The following is a 24158-nucleotide window of genomic DNA, read 5'->3' as shown; positions in this document are numbered from 1 at the left end:
AATTCAGGGGTTTTCATTTGAATCAATAATTGGTTAATTACCGCGGTATATCCGCAGTGAAACACGAAATTTATAAACTGTGGTCATGAGAAACGTAATACGCCTTTAATTTCAAATAATTTAGAGACATGCGATAAGTCCTTTAAATTTTTCATCGTCAACTTCCCTTATTTATGTAGCAATATATCCTTTTTACCTGCATATGGGGTTTGTATCTTAAAGTTATCATTTCGTAATTTCTTTGGTCGATACAATGACCTTGTCAGCAAATACAATTTATCATTAAGTCAAATGTTGACTGACTTTTTTCATACTAATTGTTAGGCTATTATTTGCACACTTAATTGTCGATGAATTTTTCCTTTATTTCTTGATCATGACAAGGAGCACACGGCGGATGGGACCGGTCGGCAGGGGATGCTCACTCCTCCATGGCACCTGATCCCACCTCTGATGTCTTAGAGGTCCGTGTTTGCTCTGTTCCTATTTTGTAATGTTTAATGGATAATAATTTTGAGCTCGTTTTCCAGTTGATTCGATACACATGAGAATGCTCCACATACGAACAATATCTAAAAGAAGGCAAGCTATTGACAACAAGTTGATGAATTTTAATGGATTAATGGAAGAAACAGATGTCATTTGTTTATTGACTTCATAATAGTATAAACCACGTCTTACTTGGGTTTAATTTAATTCTTTTCAACTCATCCAGTCATTGATACATAAAAGAACAGTGTAACTACACCAGCTGTCATTTCGTATTCGTATATTTTGGACAGTTTCAAAAACTGTAGGGATGGAACACGGGTATGAAACGCGTTTTGAAGTGCGTGTTGTCAACGGTAGATTGTTCATTTCTTCCCATCTAAATCACAGTTTTGAAATTTCAGGGATGCTAGGATCGGGGATGAAACATGTTTTGAAGTGCATGTTGTCAACGGTGAGTTGTTCAATTCTTTCCATCTAAATCACAAGAAAACAATTATTCATATTTTAGTAAGAGTGATGAATTAATGTAGATTTCATAAAAGCAATGATAAAATGTTACACCAATAAATTTTTCACAGTATGATAATCTTTTGGAAAAAAATAAAGGTCATGCAAACTTAAACCTTTGCAAAAAAAAAAAAAAAAAAAATGAAGAAAAGAAAACAATACAATCTTAAATATCCAGTAATGTGAAATGGGCATTTATTTTCTCTTAGAGAACAATATTTGAAAACATTCATTAATATTGTTGATGTATTTTTGATTAAAACATTTGCCTTACCTTTCGATTTCTAGGTCATTATTACAGAGATTTCAGTGTAAGTAAAATTTAAATCGTGTCATTTTCAGACATATCGAAAAGAGAAGGTGAAAGATATTGAAAAGGAGATGTCAGTTTCAGGGAGCAACATGATTTTTTTCACCTATGATCAGGGCTCTAATTGGCGACTAATTTAGTCGCGATGGCGCCTAAAATTTCTGATTGGCGCCTAAAATTTTTCCATAAGTCGCCTAATTGGCGACCATTTTAAATTGACTTGACAATCGTCGAATTCCGGAAATTTTCACATTTTTAACAATTTTTCTGAAAAAGCGAAAAGAAATTTAAAAGAAAGGGCATTATTTTTAGCAATGGACATGTCGTGTTTTCTTAGGCATGTCATGGGTCCCTATATTCTATTAACATTTAAAGTTGGCGCCTTAGAAAAATGGTCTGGCGACTAAAAATTTGCATTGGCGACTAATTTTTTTTGATAAGGCGCCTACTGGCGCCTAAATTTTAGAGGCCACTTAGAGGCCTGCCTATGATTTTTTTTTTTAATTTCAGAATAATCCCCGATTTCTGAAACCCACATTTGAAGACAGCAGTGTATTTCAGTGTTTGGTAGGGGAATACTGTCATTTACATCTCTGGACATCAAAGTTGTTGACACAAACCAGTTGGTAGATACACTTTTTAGATTTAGATCATTTGAAAAATAAAATGCATGATTATGTGATATTGAACTGAAAGTTTTTTTTTTTAAATTTTCGTTCGTCTATTTCAGTCCAGTTCTGAAATCTGACGTAAGCTTTGACAGCGGTGTGTTCATTATTCCACCATTAAATCAAACTTTTTTCCCGTGCATGTATGATGTTGTGCTTAGAATGGACCAACCTACAAATAAATCTATCTGCTTTTCTCTGTATGTATTTATTTTTTTGTTATATATTACCGCATATTTGAGCTCGTCTCACAATATGCGTCGTTATCAAAGCTCTACCGTGTTATTAATGTCATCATTCGCCTCTTATTTTGCGAGAAACTGATGATTGAGTAAAGTCGGAATTTTGTTATCCACCCATACAGTGTCGGTACTTAGTCACTATGTTTCCGGGTTTTCTCCCCTTTTCTATGCATCAATGAAAGTGAAAGGTGGGTGATGAAAGTATCTGATTTAAGTTTTGTATTTTGAAATAGTTTATCACAATTTCTGTTTTTTAAAGTTAATTTTCAGTCAAAATAAGTATCATTAATTATTTTATTGACATTTATATCCCTCGACGGCGAATATTTGATTGGATGGAAACGGATTGATTTGACACACCGTCCTTCCATTGTACTGGCACATGTTACATGGGATAACAATGGCAATAACCAATTTCAGCAACAGATTTTGAATAAAGAAAATGTTATTTAGTTGAATAATCTTAAAAAGAGAGCCAGCGTGAAAATGATGATTATTAAACTTCAAATTTATTCGGTACCCTTCTTCAAGGTCAAAAACGTTTCTGGATATTTAGATACTTATGCAATTATGTCCCTTGGCCACAATATTTAGAGGAATATCCATATTATTCTCACAGTGGCTTCTGTAACATAGATCTGTTATTTATATTTATCAGTTTAATACTTGAAAACATTTAGTGACCACAAAAAAGGTTATATATATTGTACAAGGATAGTGTTACCCTGTACCTTTAAAGCAGTAAGTAAATAAATACAGATTGAAAAGTAATTAAAATACAGTAAATCTATTGCAGCACATCCAAATGTTATATAGCTGAATTCACAAAGGGAAGTACTGTATTTTATTTTAAGTGTATATATAGATAATAGTTTATTTCAAATCAAGCCCACCCCCCCTCCCCGAGAGGCATGAAAAAGATACATTTGTAAACAAATGCAGTAATTAATTGTGATATAAAATCATGTAAAGTAAAATGCAAGAGCAAGTTGTTGTGCTTTACAATATTGTATTACAATAATGTATTATAATATGCATATGAATAAAGCATGATGTAGATGTGTAAAATTGTACATCATATTTACTGTTGTCACATGTAGTGGCAAAACTTTAGGTAGGTAAAAATGAATGCATGAATGATGACTTAATATATTTGAGACTTAAATATCAGTTGGATGGAAGCATTACAATGAGCAATTCAGCTATTTAAAATGGGGGCATGAGCACCCTAAGTTGAATTGTACATTGTCCAAATCCAATACAATACAGTCAAATTTGAGCCAGCAGCATCCTCACCTATCAGGATATCACTTCTCTTGTAGGGCTTGACAAGGAGGTCAATTTTGGCCTCCACCAGACCAATGATAGAAGGGAATCGCAATTTAAAAACACAATTGTTCACCAGCTAGGGTAGGGTAGATAGGATTCCCCATATTTTTGATAACTCAAATTCTATCAAGGCTAGCTACTGTTTTGCTTGTCAGGATATCAAATGGGCCCAGATTAATTAAGATGGAGTCAAAGACACGTTTCAGATATATATTCTGTGTCTGCTCATTGGTTCAGTTAAGATTATAAATGAAATCAAGGAGGTTTGGGCTATAGGGTCATTTTCAAAACTGTGTCCACCTTGCATAATCATGAACTTTTCTAATAGAGCCTGTACTTTAATTGAGTGAAGGTTTAATGATGACATGTTTATTGTCCTCTCTCTCCTGCCCCCTAAGGCCCCTTGGGTATGATACATAAATTTATAGAGTTGTGTTAAGTAAAAGTTTTGTACCTTCTCAACTTAACCTCAAAAACTCAAATAAACTTACATTATTATCAAATTATATAGAATATTTCTTGTTTAGGTTTGGGAAAGTGTTTGATTTTACATGTAGGAACTAATTTCATCATGGGAGATTTCTTTCAATTTAATAAAAGCTTCTGGTCTTGTTTGATATTTTTAGGCACACAAGGGCCTTTTAATAGGTTCAAATATAAATACAATTCTTCAAATACAAGTCTAAGTAAATAAATAAAAAAAATAATAATAAATAAATAAATAGGTAAAATGAAATGCAGATAATGTTAGCATAGCTTCAGGAAAAAATTGTCACAAAAGACATTGTAACTTGACAAGTTTATTAGAAATATTCACATTTAATCCATTGAGTTATCTGTCTTATCAGAGGGTTAGTTAACCTTAAAATATGATTATGCAACTTAAATTTCCTGACCTTTTACAATTTTACTCGAGTAACTTAGTTTTGACAAATGAATAAATTATAGGGTCCTTAATTGTTACAGTCAATGCAGGCATATTGGGACGGGGCTGTGGATGTGAATCTTTTGTGTTTTGGTTGGGAAGGAGCATTGACCAATGGTCAAGCAGTTAGGGGGGAAAAGGCTATAATAAAACATTATGTAAACTTGGGCCTAACTTTTGGTCATGTATGGTTTCTTTTGTGTCTCTAAGTGGGAAAATAAAAATTAAAAGATTTGTAATTTAACTCAGGAAAAAAATTGCTTAAGTTCAAAATTTAATTCATGGTTCTTAAACTCACAAAAGGTGATATGTTTGGGAAACTGGTTTTATTCATCATGAAATATAAAACATAAAAAACTGAGCATAAGGTAAGATTTACTATTAATCTGCTATGCAAGCAGATGCAAATTCTTGGGGTTGAAGGGGGAGGGGGGTTAGACATATATTGTTCCACAGACCTGAATTGAATAGAATCAGATCCTTTTCCTGCAATGTTTTGTATGTTGTCTCAGAAATGAGGCCACTGGTTTGTTAAAGACAGCAATTCTACAGAAACTGCTGACACATATCATGCATATATCTAATGGGCATTTCTCCATTGAAAAATGTCAGTTCAAACCCAATTGCCAATTACATATATGTCATTGGTGTACACCCCTCAACTAAGCAGTTAGCATACATGTACTTTTATAATTATGTTTATATATTAATGTCAAAGGTGATTCAGATGTATCATCAATGCATATATAGTTACATCCATGTATCAGCTAGTGGGTACAAATGCAAATCTGAAGGAGTTAAAGATTCATTTTAGCAAAACTTCCCCAGCATTTTAGGGTATTAAATAAAGGATAGGTTGCTATTGCCTTAGCTCATACTTGGACAATTAATTTGTATGCTGGCCTTCATATAATTATGCATATTTACAACTTTAAAACAGATTTGAAGTCCATATATTTTTTCCCCCAACCTAGTCTTAACCATATTTTTGCCTTGGGGTGAGGGATGAGGGTAACCCATTCTAATTAATGTTACAGTTTCAGTATTCCTGAAGTAAGAGGTTTAAGGTGATAAGATGCAGATTTTGAGAGAGTACCAGCTGGGCAAGGGTCTAAAATATAGAATTTAGTCACATAGGTACTTCATGTCTGGTGCAGTACATATACATCTACAAATACTTTGGAAATTATTAACATTTCATAGTCCTCCATTGTGTCTCTTGGGTTGGAAGGTAATTAGTATGAAATATATGGAGATAACGAACAGTATTCAAGCTCAAAAGTCCATTATACAATACAAAATAGGAGCAGAGCAAACACGGACCTCCAAACATCAGAGGTGGGATCAGGTGCCATGGAGGAGTGAGCATCCCCTGCCGACCGGTCCCACCCGCCGTGTGCTCCTTGTCATGATCGGGAAATAACGGAAAAATCCGTCGACAATTCAGTGTGTAAATAATGGTCTAACAATAAGTATGAAAAACGTCAGTCAGCATTTGACGCAATGATAAATGTATTTGCTGACAAGGTCATTGTATCGACCATAGAACTTACGAAATGATGACTTTAAACGAGACAGCTGATATTCTTGTTTCATCAACTTATTTGTCAATAATTTACCTCGTTTTAGAAATTGTACATACGTAGAGCATGCTCTTGCGTATCGAATCAACTGAGAGATATATACCCCGTATGCAGGTGATGAAGGTATGTTTTAATCAATTTTAAATGGAGAGACTTTGGCAGAGCTTGGTTTCAAAAATAAGTGGTATGACCTTATTCCTTGAGAACCAGCACAGCTGCTGTTGAGCAAAAATGGTTTTCCAGATTAGGTAATAAAGATAGCAGGGAGATAGGTATCCCTTAATCTCTTTACAAAGTGGGAATGTGATAACACTTAAAATTTTGTCATTGCAACATTGTCAACAATGCAGGAACTGCAGCCATATGGAGATGGGAAAAGTTGGGGGGGGGGGGTAGGGAGGTAAAGAGGATTTGTGCTTGTTTATTACTTGTTTGCAATCTCAGCTGGAAGTAGTTTAGAACTTTACAAATGACTTTAAAAATAAATAAATAAATGAATGAATAAACAAATAAATAAAAATACAAGAATAGGGAAAGTGGGGATTAGAGATTTATATTATTTACATATTTTCTTACACCAGACTAGTTTAGTTCTTATTCATGCCTCAGTAAAAATAACCTGTTGTTACTAAAAATATCAAAAATATCAGGGTAATAAAAAGACCCAAAGCAGAATTAACAAAAACTTGTACTAGATTCCAGGGAGGGGGTGGGTTGTTTTCAGGCACACTTAATTTGTAGGCAAAACCAGATCATTTATCTTAAATACAGCAGGGATGGCTGATAAAGAATTGATTACTTGTATTGAAGATACAGTGAGTAGTGGAGACAATGAGAAAGTGGTATTCACAGTGGGTGGGGTGCTGAGGGTTTTGAGTAGGCTAGGGGTCCACGGTGGGTGGTTAAACTGAAGCTGCCTACCCCCACCAGGTGGCGGTGGGCACCTGCGGTGCCCATGTGGCGAAATCGTCACCTTCAATTTAACCATTGAACTATTTATATTCTTGACTTGTTGTGCTTGATGTTGATATATGTGATGGTTGATGTTGATATATGTGATGTTGACTTTGAAAATTATATCTCATATAGAGTAAATCTAAAGCAAAATTATGTAATATAATTGATATAATTAATTATAATTAATATAATTAAAGATAATTTGTGTTGAAATGTGTCCGTAGCACGATTGAGGTCAACCCAGCCTGCTACTTTTCCCGTCAGGGAGGGCAAAACTTAATTGTTGATGTTGGGGGATGTGCCAGTTTGCCGGCTCCCCCACTGTTGTGTAGACCACTGTGGACAATATCTGCCAACTCGAATAAAACATATAAAATAAATAAGGCATTTGTTTTAAATATATTAAGGTCTTTGATAAATATATACAGTTAATCATTATGACCGTGTACAAACTTTGAATACGAATATTTAATTCAAAAAGTAATTAGTTTTTTTTATTTAAATTTTCATTGATAACTTTGCATGTTTAAATGTTAATACAACACGGTGGGTGTCAATGATCGAGAGGGGGTGCTTACTCCTCCATGCCTTCTTATCCCACCTCTGTTTCCTTCTAATGTGCGTGGCTGGTCTGCTCACAAGTAATATTGAATCAATGAACTTTTGAGCATGATAACTGTTGATTATCTTCAAATTTCACAGATATTCATACTGAATTATTTTACTATTTGGCTTTATATCGCATTCAATCGTAGCTGCTTATTGATAAGAATCTCTATTTTTAACTGTTCAATTGACTAGTAAAAAATCAAATATGTTCTTATTCTATTTATCAATAAACAAAAACCACGAAGAAATGAAACTATGAATGCAGAATTAATGAAATACTGCAATTCTACATCTGAATGTATTGTATTTCAGTATCCATTCTTTTCCATCGTTATATTTATTTTAGTCTTGTACCTATCATGATTTATTTGCATAGGCAACATAGAAATATATTACATTATTACTGTCACTTTAAATAATCTTTATAAACAGTTAAATTGTATTATGAATATCTTTTTCCTATGTAGTAAGAGGGTCATGTTCTAAAAAGTCGTGTCGCAATGGTGGATTCTGTGATGGTCATGGAGACACAGGGAGATGTTTGTGTCGAGTCGGGTTCTCTGGTGACAGCTGCACTAGGGGTTGGTACTCTGATATCAAAATGGTAGAATGTCACTTTTCCTCTACATTATTTTTTTCTTTTACAGATTTTAGGAAAGTGACAAATTGTAGATTCTGCAATAGGAAACGTATGATCAATACAATGATCTTGTTTGCAAATAAATCTGTCGTTGTGTCGAATGCTGACTGAACTTTTTTATACAAATTGTTAAAACCTTGCTAACACATTTCATTGTTTAAATTGAGTTTTGAGCATGATTGATAATTGTTATCTTAACATTTCATTCCCTCTGCCTTTTTGTCATTGTATATCTTATAACATCCTCACATGTCTCATCTGAGTGTATCTTTTGTATTTGTACAAATACCAATGCCGAAAATATCTACATTATTTATATATTTAAAAATACAGAGAGAACATTGACTTTGGTAGAGCAAAATTTTTTAATCTATTCATTTGATGCTATGTTTTCCAGAGTTCGGTTTCCCCCCAGTGATGCATGCACAGAATGCACAGCGTGTAAGTTGCGTTTTCTAGATTTACTTCAATTCGAACTAAGTGTTGTTGTGTGTGTTGAGGGGGGGGGGGGGTAATTTTCTCACAAGTCAAATTGAAAACAACACACATGGTCATGGCCAATGCGTAAAAAATTGATCAACTAGGTTTCATTATTAATTTGATTTATTTCTCTCCTGTTCCTAAAACCGGTGCATCATTTTCCTTGAATTACATTCCTGATTTAGTGTAAATTTTACATACTGCTGCTGCTGCCTAATGGTAATTTATTCAAGAACTGATGAATACAGGTGCTTGTTTTTTTTTATATTTCATTATCCTTAGGTTTTAGCTTTGTCTATCTTCTTTTGTTACAGCCTGTGTTTGGAAACTTACTTCTACCAAAAACATTAAATTGTCCTTTAAATGAGGAATGTCAAGTACAACTTCTAATTACTGGAGGAATGGGGTAAGGTTCTGAATTCTATGTAAATTAGACAGCTTATTTGAAACTTGTACATCGCCAGTGTCAAATAATTTTATTATATTAAATTATGCTAAATTAAATATCATATTATATGTTACATTTTATGGTATTATATTATAATTATTGTATATAATTTTTTTATTATATTATATTATATTATATTATATTATATTATATTATATTATATTAACACAACTATATATGAAAAGCAAAGTCCCTTACTTAAGAGAATATATTTGAAAATCAATGGCTCGCTCATATGTGTAAAATCCTCAGTAAATTGTGCACTACTAAAATATAGTAAATGTCTGGTTTCAGATTTTACATAACTACTAACAGTGACCCAACAAGTGTTGAGGTCAAGAAAATAAAGGAGACCCGTATATCCCAGGATTTCATCGCAACATTAACAGTTGTTCACAAGAAAACTGGCTCACACCAGCTCTGTATGGGAGTTTCTCCTGATAAATACAGGTGACCACAAGAAAATATTTTTGAAACCAAAATCCATCTGAGTCTCTTATAAAGTATTGAATTTATCTTTTTACTGGGAGACTGTATGTGGTTTATGAATTTTTCATGTTTTTTTCTTATATGACTTTGTTTTTATTTGTTGTTTTCATTTTTATGTACTTTTTTTTTTTTTTTTTACATTTTTAAAAATACTTAAGTATTCATTTTATTCTAAGTATAAGCAAAGAAGAAAGAGGTCAATGAGTAAAAATGGCAAACACATATAGTCTCTGGGTTTTTTTTATTACATTGCAGAAGAATAAAAAAAATCTACCTAGGTATAATTTTGAAGTGTATAAGTATTACAGTTGTTGTTCAAATAATAAAAGACGCTTATCCCTTCCTTTAAAATTAAATCACTGGTTCGGAATTTGTTTTGTAAAAAAATCATGGAAATATTTTTCGACTATAGTGAAATATATGAAGATAACGAACAGTATTCAGGCTCAAAAGTTCATCAAACAATACAAAATAGGAGCAGAGCAAACACAGACCTCTAAGACATCAGAGGTGGGATCAGGTGCCATGGAGGAGTGAGCATCCCCTGCCGACCGGTCCCACCCGCCGTGTGCTCCTTGTCTTGATCAAGAAATAAAGGAAAAATTCGTCGACAATTAAGTGTGCAAATAATGGACTAACAATTAGTCTGAAAAAAGTCAGTCAGCATTTGACTTAATGATAAATTGTATTTGCTGACAGGGTCATTGTATCGACCATAGAACTTACGAAATGATGACTTTAAACGAGACAGCTGATATTCTTGTTTCATCACTTGTTTGTCAATAATTTACCTCGTTTTAGAAATTGTACATACGTAGAGCATGCTCTTGCGTATCGAATCAACTGAGAAATATATACCCCGTATGCAGGTGATGAAGGTATATTGCTGCATAAGTAAGGGAAGTTGACGATTGAAAAGTTAAAGTCATCACGTTTATCATAAAGTTTGGTTGTTAGATTACCATTAACGTCTTTTTCAAGTAAAATATCCAAATATGAAACAGAATTTTAACAAAATAATTTTGCAAATGACCAATGACAAGGTAAGTAAATTTACAAGTTCCATTTTTATTGAAAAAGCAGCTGTCAATGATATCTTTAATTTATCGTGGGGAATGGTTGTGTATAAATTTGAAAAGTCGTAAGTTTTAAAGCTGTTGATTTTGGTAAAATCTTGTGATTTCAAATTTTCCAAAAGTTCCTTGGAATTTTTAAGTATCCACATCTGATTTACGCCACTTCTCGAATATATTGTAGCACAGTACTCCTGAAGTTTCTCCTTCACTACTTTTAATATCGTAGTGAGAAGTTAAGAAAGCGGCTTGGTTGAACATTTACTGGAACCTGCTATGTATCTTTGTTTGTAAGGATTTTTATGAAGTTTCGGAATCCAATATAAATATGGTAATTCAAATTCATTTTGGTTGTTTGGAATATTAAAAATATTCAAACTGACATACGATTTTGAAGAATTTCTACCTAAGAAAGGGAACTTTGAGTATAAGTTGGATTACCACTTGTAGAATTAAATCCAAGTTCCTCTAAAATACATTTAATATAATGAGCCTTACAAACAAAGACAATGTTGTTACCTGCTTTGTCAGCAGGGACCAGTACGTACTGATCATGTAATCTATCTAATTCTTTTTTCACTTCTGGGTTATTATATGCAGAAGGATAGTTTGTTCTCATATTGCCCCTCAATCTTTTTATGCGCGATTTTAACATACATCTGATACATTTAATCCATTCTGACAAAGTGTCAAGGTCTTCGTTTTCATGTGTGGCCCATCGCCTGGCGTAGTCCTATAGAAATTACTATATTGTCATCTTAAGATTTTACTCTTCCACTTTCCTCCCATTGCTGGATTATGATTATTTTACATTAATAAGAGACTGTTATCAATTCAGTTCATTGCAATTCACTGATATTTACAATTGTCAATCGATTTTTCACTTGAATTATGATTTAGTTCATTTTAGTTCCAATTACTTTTTTATTAACAGTAAAGAAACAGACAAGGTTTGCTGCAGCATTTCCACTCAAAACACAGGTATTTCAAAGTTTAAAGTTACTCTATAAATTGTTCAAATTGTTTTCATCACAGAATAATCTGCCATTCAGTTGACTGAAATGTGACCGAGAGTCTACCGAAAGATGACTGAATAGCAAAGCTCTGCCATTCAGCCACCTTTTTAGACTTTTCAGTGACCATTCAGTTGACTGAATGGCGCTGTTTCATCCTGTGCATGTGTTTATATTACTGAAGATTCCATCATCTGCGAGGATGTTTCCATTAACGACTGCAGGGATCCACTAGCACTTAATTATATTTGTTCAGATCCAACGACGGCCACGTTTTGTCGAAAATCATGCAAACTCTGTGGTAAGCTGTACAGTTGTACATTATGCAGTAAAACTTGTCTAATCCGGATGTTGAGTATTACCAAATCATATCTGATATAATAGAAACGTATACACACACCCCTTTTAAGTTTATTCAGTGTTTTAAAATTTTATCCAACTCGGAACGTCTAATCCGGCCAATTTTTTTTTAACCAGTGGTGTCCAGACTAGACAAGTTTTACTGTATGTAAATAAACTAATGTAAAAAAAAATGCTCTTTATGCATGGATCATATGGAATGTACTTTTGCTACACATTTGTATTAATAATATTGAATTTTAGACAACATATCTACAAATCTGAAAAGTACAGACAAGGTAAGATATTTTTTGCATATAGATTGATACAGAAGGGTTTTTTTTGTATTTGTTAAAATGTTGATTACATGTCTAACAAAGATACAATTAGATATTTTCTTTCTTCTACCTTAAGCAGATATTTATTGGACCATCCCCAAAAAATGCATCAGTTTTTACATGTAATCCAGGCGTGGAATGCCACATATTGCTTTATCTAAAACGAGGCTACAACAATAAGTGGTAAGCATAAGAGCTGAGACATACACATACAAGTTAACTGACCATTTTACATATAATCATAATGCATGTACCATCAGAAGCCACCATATTTAATCTAAAGGATTAGGTGTGATATGAATGCTCTAACTTCAGTCAAGTTAAAATATTTAAAGAAATGTTCAATAACAATAAGATTTGTATTCAGTTGGTTCCCGTCACGATGAACCAAAGACATCCAAAATTTTTCATTTAAACGAATGATACCTTACTTAAATAACTACTTTTATCCATATACATTGTATTTATCCCTCCCCACATAATCCTTTAGAAAATTTACTGGGGTCTTCAAAATTTCAAATAAATACGTAATGATTTATAATATGTTAATCGTTATAGTAGCAATTTTGTTTTGGAGAAGAGTTTAAAGAGGACCGATTTTGTCATATTGTACATATAATTTCAAATGTATTTTAAAATCAAATTATTTGTTTCACACAAGTTATATCTTTACAAATACTGTAATTTTTATTCAGTAATAGAATTGATAAATCTAATCTATATTACTTGTAATTAAATAACTACTGTTTCTTCGTGTATATGCTGCAATGTTTTTTTTTTTAAAATAACTTTACATATTGTAAAAATATTCGCAGTTTTCTTATCATTATGTTCCTTTGTTTTGGCTTACAGTCCGGAGGTTTCTGCCTGTACAATTCCTGGAACTATTGTGCATATTTTTAGTACTTCTGACTGTGTCAGCTGTTCTATAGATGTTCTTATCCATACTTCTGCCTCTCACTCAACACAGAGAGTTACTTTATGTCTAGAGGCATCAGACCAAGATTCCGGGTAAACATTACATTAAAAAGTCTTCAGAAGGATAGAGTATTTAGCAAATAATCCATAATATTCATTGCACAGTGAAACCTGTCTAATCCGACATGCATTGGAAGACAAATTTTGTGTTAGAATAGACAGGATGTTGGATTGCACAGTGAAAAGAACAATGAAAACAGTAAAATATGAATATATTATTAAGGTCGGGTTTCCCAGTGAAACGGGTTGCACAGGTGTCCGATTAGACATTTTTCACTGTATAGGTAAACAACTAAATATAAATTTTTGCGTATGCTCAAAGCACAGTCGTATTTACCTTACACTAAAACTCTTACAATTAATATGTCTAAGATGTTTTAGGTATCTTCGATATATAATTGTTATCGTTGTTATATTATATTTTTCATTGTTATATTGATATAGTTGTTTATATATCATTATGTAGACTGGAGGACTTGAGATGTTACTTTGTGGAGTACGAAAAACATGGTAAGCAGTAATTGCACTTTAATATAATAGTTTTTAAGAATGCTAGATTCTGGGACAAATAAAGTAATGATTCAATTTATTCAACATAATTCAAACCACAAATGGAATGCTGTTTGTATCAGAAAATAAAATTGTAATTTTTACACTTATGTTTTATGGTTGATTCCATTCGATTGGCTTTAATAAAGGAGTAAGATATATAAATGATTTACTATTTATTTATTTTGCGTTTTTGATTTATGTTGTTTTGCAGCTCAAAAAATAGGATAGTGAAACAGCCAAAAATTGGTAAAAATTATAATAGCTATGAGATAAACAACCAACTTGTGGAATAACATTCATATGAATTCATAAAGAATAAAAAAGGGGAAAATGTTACCCGGTATGCATCAAAAGGACAAAGTATGGTAAAGTCTGAATCTGGCTCCTTATTTGATATAAAAATCAGAACACAGTTAAAACTGTGATAGTTTGTAGTTAAGAACTTAAAATGATGCTTGTTTTAAAACCAGCACTAATTTTGATTCAAAGCTAACACGGAGGCCACAGGAGGGTACAGAAGTAAAACATTTTCCCGAATTTCCTCAATTCTGGTAGAATTTTGTCAAATTTGAGACACTTTTCACTTCGAGAAACATAGACCACAAGCTTGCCTATCTGAGATTTTTATACATAAGATGCATCTGATACTAGTGTATGAAATATATAAATTTGGTAGATACGGTAGGCAAGCTTGTGCTCTATGTTTTCTGAACCAAAATGTGTTGAAAAAGCGTTGAAAATTTGCATACAAATGAAAAAAATTCGGAAATTGGCATATTTTCTGACCTTCCTGTGACCTCTGTGTATCCTTTAACTTAGAACCAATACACATTTTGTGGCATGGTGACGACAGGATTTTTATTGATAAACTATTGCGTCATTCTAAAAGACACCCCGAACCAGGGGCCAAAAAGGGGTCTTAGCCTATCTTGTCCTTTATATTAAATCATATTTTGATATACCCTACAATGTATGTTCAATTATTAATGTCTATTTGCAGCATCAGGACATCAGACTTTGAGTGTTACACACACCATCACATCTATACCACGACGAACGATTACGTTTAACGAAGGAAACGTGATTGGATAATTTCAGTAATAAAACTAAAAAGAGCTTGCTAAGGAACTCAATGATGACTCTTTAAAGAATGTGTACACTTGTCTTTGATAGCAAGGAAAGAGGTCATTAATTTGGATTTATATCTTTTCCGTGGTTTTTCTCAAACATAAATATTTGAATCTGCATTGAATTAATTGATTTACTTGTATGTTTAAATGTTACTGAATTTGACTACGGAACGTTTACCTGATCTATACATAAGGCTCATGGCGGGTGTTACCGGTCCCGGTCAACAAGAGATGCTTACTCCTCCTAGGCACCGGATCCCACCTCTGGAATTTTCAGTGGTCCGTGTTTAATGCCCTCTTCACATATTTGTATTGTTTATGGGTTCGCGATCTTAACCTTGTTCATAAGGATCGACCACTGTTCGTTATCTTCACCTTTTTCGCTAAGCAGTACGTATATAAATATCCCATGTAATTTAAATTATCCCATAATGTAGTTAATCCTACCTCTCAAAGGTCCTGGTTCTAGCATATTTATATCTGCACTACCATAGGATGTTCGTTTGTTGATTAACGACCCATTCAAAAATTTATCACTCATATAAAAACCTCACTTGCTGTATGTAAGTAAAGCTCCACCCAATTTGACCGATGTACGGGCTAGCGGCTCTAGCAGTGAGGGATCTTTATCCTGCAGACGGCAGCCGTGACAAGGGATCTTTATTTTTTAAGATCTTATCCGAAAGACCCCTGACACTCACTTTTAGTTTTGGGCGCTTGGCAAAGGAACAGGCATTGGCTGTGTTCAAGCCTTATGTTTGACTCGGCGCTTGGATCAAGAATTGAACTGGGGACCTCCAGATGATGAAGTCAGCGCTTTACCAAAAGGCTACACCGAGAAATGGAGAAGTAGATTATAAATATGACCAATCAAGCCCCTGCTGTAAAAATCTGGGGAGGCCCCCAAGTGGATTTTCGGTACATGTGTACTATAATATGCAGATTATAGTTTATATGATTACATATCAATTTGAGCTATGGGTATATGAATTGCAATTCATTCGCCAAAAAATATCTATTTTTATTGACCTCATGTAAAGACTTACCCTCTTGGCATATGTTTGGCATTAAAAAACCTATATCCTGCCACCTGATACCAATACTCTCTTTCCTAGTGTGTTGCTCAGCTCACGTATTTACTTTTAGCCGTGATCACAGACCAAAAGTCACTACAACTTGTATAAGAAGTTACTGAATCTGCGGCCAATTTTCATATTCATATCCTTTCATTGTATTTTTTCTCAATTTTGATATGCGTAAACTCTGTGTAAAACTTCTTTTTCACAATATGGGATTAATAAAAATAACCAAGCGTTACATTTTTTCAATTTCGGCCCTTCCATCAGAAAATGGGTCACTCTTTTTTACACGGATATTAAAGCTACTGTTAATCAAGGTGATAATTTTTCTGATGTAATTGATATTCAGAGGGGATGCAGACAAGGAGACCCTTTGTCTCCATATATTTTTTTGATCTGTGCAGAGATTCTAGCCATACAAATTAGGAAAAATAAAAAAATAAAAGGTATTACCATTAGAAATGTAGAAAAAAAGATCTCTCAACTGGCAGATGATACTTCCCTTATTCTTGATGGAAGTGAGGAGTCTCTTTTAGAAACACTGAAAACTTTGAACACATTCTCAGATATGTCTGGATTATGCATTAACTTCTCAAAAACACACACTGTGTGGATTGGATCCAAAAAATACAGTGATGAGGTTTTAATCCCAAATTATCAACTTAATTGGGGAACTACTAGATTTACTTTATTAGGTATAAATTTTGATGTTGACCTAGATAAAATGTGTGAAATAAATTATCAACCAAAGCTAGTGCAAATCAAGTCTATTCTTAGTCAATGGGGAAAAAGGTTTTTAACTCCAATTGGAAAAATTACTGTTATAAAGACATTGGCTTTACCTATATTAAATCATTTATTAAGTCAATCCCAAATCCATCTAATTCTTATTGTAAAGAATTAGAAAAACTTTTTTTCTCATTCTTATGGAATAATTCAACTCATAGAGTTAAGAAAGATGTCATTGTTAAAAAATATGAAGATGGAGGACTGAAAATGATAAATTTAAATGCTTTCATTGTTTCTTTGAAATTAGTTTGGATAAGACATCTAGTTTTTACAAATAAAGGGTGGGAAAATTTCATCCCAAATATGAATATATATAAATTTGCATCCTGTGGTATTGAATACATCACTCAACTTATGAAAACCTTAAAAAATAAATTCTGGATTGATGTGTTCAAGTCCTGGGTTGATTTGAATAAAATTTGTACTGATTCTGATGCTACTGTAGACTCTCCACTGTTTTATAACCCTATGATCCATATTGGAGGGAAAACCTTTTATAGTAAAAAACTTTTTGACAATAATATTAGATATATTAATGACATTATTGGAGTAGATGGCTCTTTTTATAGCTATGAATGCTTTTGCAATACTTATCCAGATATAAAGATTAATTTTTTAGAATATTCTAGCTTGATCCATGCAGTTAAAGCTTGGATAAAGAGGAGCAATTTCGATAAAAATTTACAAAAATCAGAAAATCCTCTTATTATGTCTAACTTTTATCTTGTATCAAAATGCAAAAAATCAAAAAACTTCTATGAAATTCTCAATAAAAATTCTTCTATAACAGCTGGTTACAAAAAAAGGATTGAATTATTTGATTTGGATAGCAAGGAATGCAAAATAATTCATAAATTACCATTTCAAGTCACAAAAAACTGTAAACTCCAGTGGTTTCAGTACAGAATTTTAAATGAAATATTGGCAACAAATTCTTTTTTATTCAAAATTAAGAAGGTTGTTTCAAAGCAATGTAGTTTTTGTCAAAAAGAAGAAGAGACAATTGAACATATCTTATGGGAATGTGATCTTGTACAATCACTCCTTGAAAACTTTATATATTATTTCCAGCAGAAAAACCTCCATTTGTCCATAACAAAAAAATCATTTATTTTAGGTATTGGAGGAAAAAACAATGAAATAGCTAATATCTTAATCTTATGGTTGAAATATTATATTTATACTTCTAGATGCACTGAAAAACCTCTAAATGTGCACTCTGCGATATCACACTTGAGTTATTTTTACCAAACACAAAAATATATATCATATAAAAATGGTGAAAAAGAGAAATTTGACGATCAGTGGAACAGGTGGAACCAACTATTTTTGTAACTCTCTCTCTCTCTTTCTCCCCTCTCTCTCTCTCTCTCTCTTTCTTTCTCTCTCTCTCTCTATATATATACACAATTCTGTTAAAGAAAAGATATTGGACATTTTGTATATAATGAATTGTGTTGAAAAAATAAAATAATTAAAAAAAAAAAAAAAAAATAACCAAGCGTTATAGGCCTAAAGAATTCACAGGACGTGCTAAAGTTGGACTATTTTGTCAAATTCTTATAGTCAAGTCTTATTCTTGTTAGAATATCTTTTACAAGCCATCTACTTTACTTCACGTTACTGACAATTAAGAAAACTGTAGAAAAGAAGTTGACTTAAGGTGAACATAGCTCCTTCTAAGTAAAATGTAGGTTGTCTGGGTTTATCAATGGAGTATAGATAATTGAAGAGGTCGTTTGATTAAACGACTGCAAGCCAATATTGGAATGTGACATATTTAAACTGCTGCTATCTTCAAAATTGTCCCCCAAAAAAACCAGAACCGTATGCAGGTAAGCGTGATTTAAAAAATATATAACTTTTAACAGTCATTAAAGCATTGTAGAAAAAATAATCCTGTTGAAATGATCTATTTGAAAGAATTTATTATGCTTCAAAATTAGACCACGTAAAATATGAAATATTTAGATATGATTGATTAAAATGCATGATGAATTATGTTTTTCCTTTGAACTCTTCTTATCTTTTTTAAAACGTGGAGGCAAAACATATAAAAATTCTTGCATTTGATGTCTCGATCACACTATTAATTATGTAGAAGTTATGACCTAAATTTTGCTCTGACCATCATATCGGATGGTATTTTTTGCTTATTAGCTCACTTATTATTAAAATCATTTATTATAACCATAAAACTACAAGTATCTTAAAACAATATTTTGGTAAATGTAATCATATTAATTACGTAAACTTTAAAAATAATCAATACTCTTCATTCGAATATCTTTGATTGGTTCCTTGCTTTCTGATAATCAGAAATCCATCATTCTAGATCAAAGAAGATAATTACTGATGTTCTTGAGGTCAATATCATGATTTATCTACCAACGTAATTAGAGTATTCACCGAGCCCAAGGGGCAGAGAGAGAAAGAGAGAGAGAGAGAGAAGGATTTGTTGATAGCATACTAAATAATTTACATCATGTAGACGCTCTTTTTCCCAAGTGGGATTAATTTACGCAATGAACGCGGTAACAAAATTTAAAGACATACAATGGTAATCCAAGGAATCCGCATACATATATAATATTTTATCTGCGGATTGAACAAAAATTATGATACCGCGGACTTATGACTCCTTGGGGAAAAATACGCTTACTGTACATTATTTAAGTCAACTTTTTAACATTAGTGTATTTTCTTCGCAGCTGTTTTAGACCCATTTTTGTCTTTTACTGTTCAGTAATAGAACACCAAGGACATAAATTTCAACACAAGGTTTATATAGGCTTGAATATTTATAGAATTTATAAACTATTTTGTCTATCGAGAAATATTTACATTCTACATGTATTTCTTTACGGCATATAGTACACCATAACACTGATGGGGAGGTCAAAAGGTTTAGCTATGATTTTTATTTTGACGTCACAAACATTGAACGCCCTGGAAGTGCAACGTCGCAAGCGAAAATCAAAATTCTCGCTCACATTGAAGTATAGCTGTTGGAATGGCTCTTCCATTAATTGTAACGCACGTGAAGGATAACAGAGGGATTTTAAAATATAAATCACATTTGCAGACAAGGCAATTAGTTAAAAATGTAAACATAAGTATTGCTAAATTTGTTTGAACACACCCTTCCAGTTAGAGACTACATCTTTCAAAAACTAATAATTCAATGCTTAAATGAATCAAAAAATGAATAGCACACTTTATGAGAGCCGAGGTCGGTGTTTTTAATATTTTACTGACAAACATGCTGCTTTTCATTAACATACTCATTATTTAGCTAACTCGAAAAATTGTGCTCGAATTTACATGCTGACGGCTCTGTAGAAATTTATCGATTGGAAAATTACACACGTTTCTCGGTAGCAGATCCAAAAGCCTCTAGTAAACAAGGGGGGTATAATTTTTTAAAAGTTATGAAAGTTAAGAAATAATTTTTTGTTATGAAGATAAACAGTAATCAAAGTCAAAGTTCCATTTAAACAATACAAATTTGAAGCATAGCAAACACGGACCTCTAGCATCAGAGATGGGATCAGAAGTCATGGAGTAGTAAATATTCCGTGTCCACCGGTCATACCCGCCCTGTCCTTGTCATGATAGGGCAAAGGGAAAAATCTATAGACAATTGAATGTGAAAATAATAACCCAACAATTATGAAAAAAAACCTCAGTCAACATTCGATTTCATTCGATGCATTTGCTGACAAGGTCATTGTATCGACCATAGAATTTGTGAAATGTTGAATTTAAACGAGACTATTGGTATGCTTGTTTCATCAATTGATTTGTCAATAGTTTGCCTCATTTGAAAAGTTGTTCGTAAGTAGAGGATGCTCTTGCGTATCGAATCAACTTGGAGACATAAACTCCATATGTAGGCATATTGCTACTTTATATATATATATATATATATATATATATATATATATATATATATATATATATATATATATATATATATATATATATATATATATAAATTGCGCCCCCTTATTAGCAGGCCTATTTTTGTATTCATATGAGGCAGGTTATTCAAAAACCTCTACATGAGGAGAAGAAAACACTTGCTGTGGCCTTCAACTCGACATTTCGATATATCTACGACGTATTATCAATTAATACTTTCATTCATATGTTGACTCGATATATCCCAGTGAGCTTGAAATAAAAGATATTATAGATTCTGACACATCTGTTTCATATTTAGATATTTTACTAGAAAAAGTCGTTAATGGTTATCTAACAACAAAGCATTATGATAAACATGATGACTTCGGCTTTTCAAACGCCAACTTCCCTTACTTATGTAGCAATATACCCTTATCACCTGCATGTATAGGGTTTATGTCTCTCGGTTGATTTGAAACGCAAGAGCATGCTCTACGTACGAATAATTTCTAAAATAAGGCAAGTATTAACAAACAAGTTGATGAAACAAGGATATTAACAGTCTCATTTGAAGTCATCTTTTAGCAAGTTTTACGGTTGATAAATTGACCTTGTCAGCACATACAACCTATCATTGAGTCGAATGCTGACTGATGTTTTTCATATTAATTGTTAGGCCATTATTTATAAACTAAACTGTCTACGGATTTTCCGGGTTTTTTATCATGACAAGGAGCACACGGCGGTTGTGATAGGTCGGCAGGCAATGCTTACTCCTCCATGACACCTGATCCCACCTCTAAATTTTGAGTTCCGTGTGTGCTCTGCTCCAAATTTGTATCGTTTCATTGGACTTTCGATATTGAATACTGTCCTTTATCTTCATATCTCATTCTTGTGATGATCTAAAATTTATGAAGTTATACATGTACCCATAGGCAACGATTCTCTCTCACAATTATCCAGGAAAATAATGACCTTATTTTGATTTAATTATCAAAAGTAGTATCATAAGTGATATTTCATGAAATAATAAGATCAATGTACTTACATGTACCTTCCCAGGCCTGTAAAGAGATTATGAGATAAATGAGTTAAAATTACTTGGTATATCAAAGTACGGTCTTGTCGCAATCTTGTCGCATATGGGGCATCAGAAGTTGGTGTTGATGTCTTTCACAAGAATCGGAGTTTTTCAAATTGTGTTCACTTTTTCCCGAAACGTTTCAAAAAATCATGAGCGTAGGTCAGGGTAAAACAGAGATCCGTCAATAATTTTCACATTGAAGTGTAGCAATTCGTGTTAAAATCTATTTCTACTCCATATGCTTTCTTTACATCACATCCACCATTTTGGTTGGTCTGATTTTCAAAATGTTCACTAAAAAACTCTTAACTAGATTGCTGATATGGTACGAAGACATAAACCAAGAAATCAATAGAAATCTTGAAATTCTATTATTATTAATATTAACAGCTGATTGCAGCCCAACAGAGATGTTAGTCCTCCTACTTCTACTAAGTGCTGGGATTCAGGATGTTGTTGGTATCTATGGAGGATGCATGAGTTACTCTACAACTATAGCGTCTGCTGGTCATTTGAAGGCAAGAAAGTGTTATATAATCATAAGAAATATGCCTTGCCTTGCCCCGTGAAAACGATTCCAATTTATTTTTCAAAAGGTTCTTTAAGTTGTCTAAGACTCAAACGTCTAGTATGTCGGATACTTTTACAGGAGCAAGATCTTAAATTTCTACCAATGGTTTTCATTAAATAAAGCAAACGTCATTAAAGTATCTTTTTCTTTATTAATATTTTAATTCCTTTATGTATCCTCCGTTAATCTTTAAACATGTCTCAAGTCTCTGTGCCAAGACCGGATCATCTCAGTATACTTTTATTAGATATGCTAAAAATCCGAGGCACATTGGCATTGTAATTTTTAAATTAAAATCACTAGGCAAGTAAAAGGACACAACCTGCTGGACAGGTTATATTACTGGTGACGTAAATATAGTTAATAATGAGGACCTTAAATCCCTTATTTTAAAAGGGCCAAAATTTAGGGAACTCCGATCTTTCATCTGGAAAAATAATTTCATAAATATTATGAATTCTGCCAGGCGATGGGCCAGACATGAAAAAGAAGACCTTGACACTTTGTCAGAATGGATTAAATGTATCAGAATTATGTTAAAATCTCGCATTAAGCCAGTGAGGGGCAATATCAAAACCATCTATCCTTCTGTGTTCAACAAATGAAAAAAGGATTAGATAGACTAGACGATCAGTATGTAAAGCTCCCTGCTGAAAAAAAAAACAGGTAACAACATTGCCTTTGTTTGTAAGACTCTTTATTTTAATTGTATTTTAGAAGAAGTTGCGGTTAATTCAACAAGTGGCAATCCAACTTATAGCCAAAGCTCCCTTTCTAAGGAGGAAATTCTTCAAAAGCATATGTCAGTTTTGAATATTTTTAATATTCCCAACAACCAAAATGATTTTGAATTACCATATTTATATTGGATTCCTAACATTCATAAAAATCCTTCCAAACAAAGATACATAGCGGGTTCATAGCGGGTTCCAGTAAATGTTCTACCAAATCTCCATCTTTAGTCCTCACTAAAATATTAAACAGCAGTGAAGAAAAACTTCAGGAGTACTGTGCTACAATATATTCGAGAAGTGGTGTATATAATATGTGGATATTTAAAAATCCAAAGGAACTTTTGAAAAATTTAAAATCACAGAATTTTACCAAAATCAATTACATAAAAACTTACGACTTTTCAATTCTTTCAATTCTGCATACAACCATTCCCCACGATAAATTAAAGTCCAGGTTTTCTGACATCACTGACAGCTGCTTTTTCAATAAAAATGGAACTCTTAAATATACTTCCCTTGTCATTGGTTATTTGCAAAATTATTTTGTTAAAAACATTCAGATTGTACACACAAGTACTCTGATGTTGATGTTAAAGGGATGCCTGAGTTTCTGATTGACAATTTGTATGTGGTTTTTGGAGACCAGGTCTTCCATCAATCTTTTGAAATTCCCATGGGTACCAATTGTACCCCTTTGTTAGCAGACCTATTTTTGTACTCATATGAAGCAGAATTTATTCAAAATCTTATACATGAGAAAAAGAAATCTCTTGCTGTGGCCTTCAAATCGTCATTTAGATATATCTACGACATATTATCAATTAACAATAGCCTTTTCCTTTCATATATAGACTCGATATATCCCAGTGAGCTTGAAATAAAAGATTGAT

The 24158-nt window shown here is 32.7% G+C and overlaps 1 long non-coding RNA gene across 1 annotated transcript; it reads left to right on the top strand.

Moving 5' to 3' along the window:
• Positions 1 to 1282: 1282 nt before the first annotated feature.
• On the top strand, positions 1283 to 2144 carry LOC133177890 (uncharacterized). Its single transcript, XR_009719866.1, has 3 exons — positions 1283 to 1310; positions 1820 to 1935; positions 2040 to 2144. It is a non-coding gene; the product is annotated as an uncharacterized LOC133177890 (long non-coding RNA).
• The last annotated feature ends 22014 nt before the right edge of the window (positions 2145 to 24158 follow it).

Source organism: Saccostrea echinata, unplaced genomic scaffold, assembly GCF_033153115.1.
Source record: "Saccostrea echinata isolate AGI-Se365-2 ecotype Australia unplaced genomic scaffold, CSIRO_AGI_Sech_v1 ptg000002l, whole genome shotgun sequence".
NCBI classification, from domain to species: Eukaryota; Metazoa; Mollusca; class Bivalvia; order Ostreida; family Ostreidae; genus Saccostrea; species Saccostrea echinata.
This window is presented reverse-complemented; position numbering and strand designations above follow the sequence as displayed.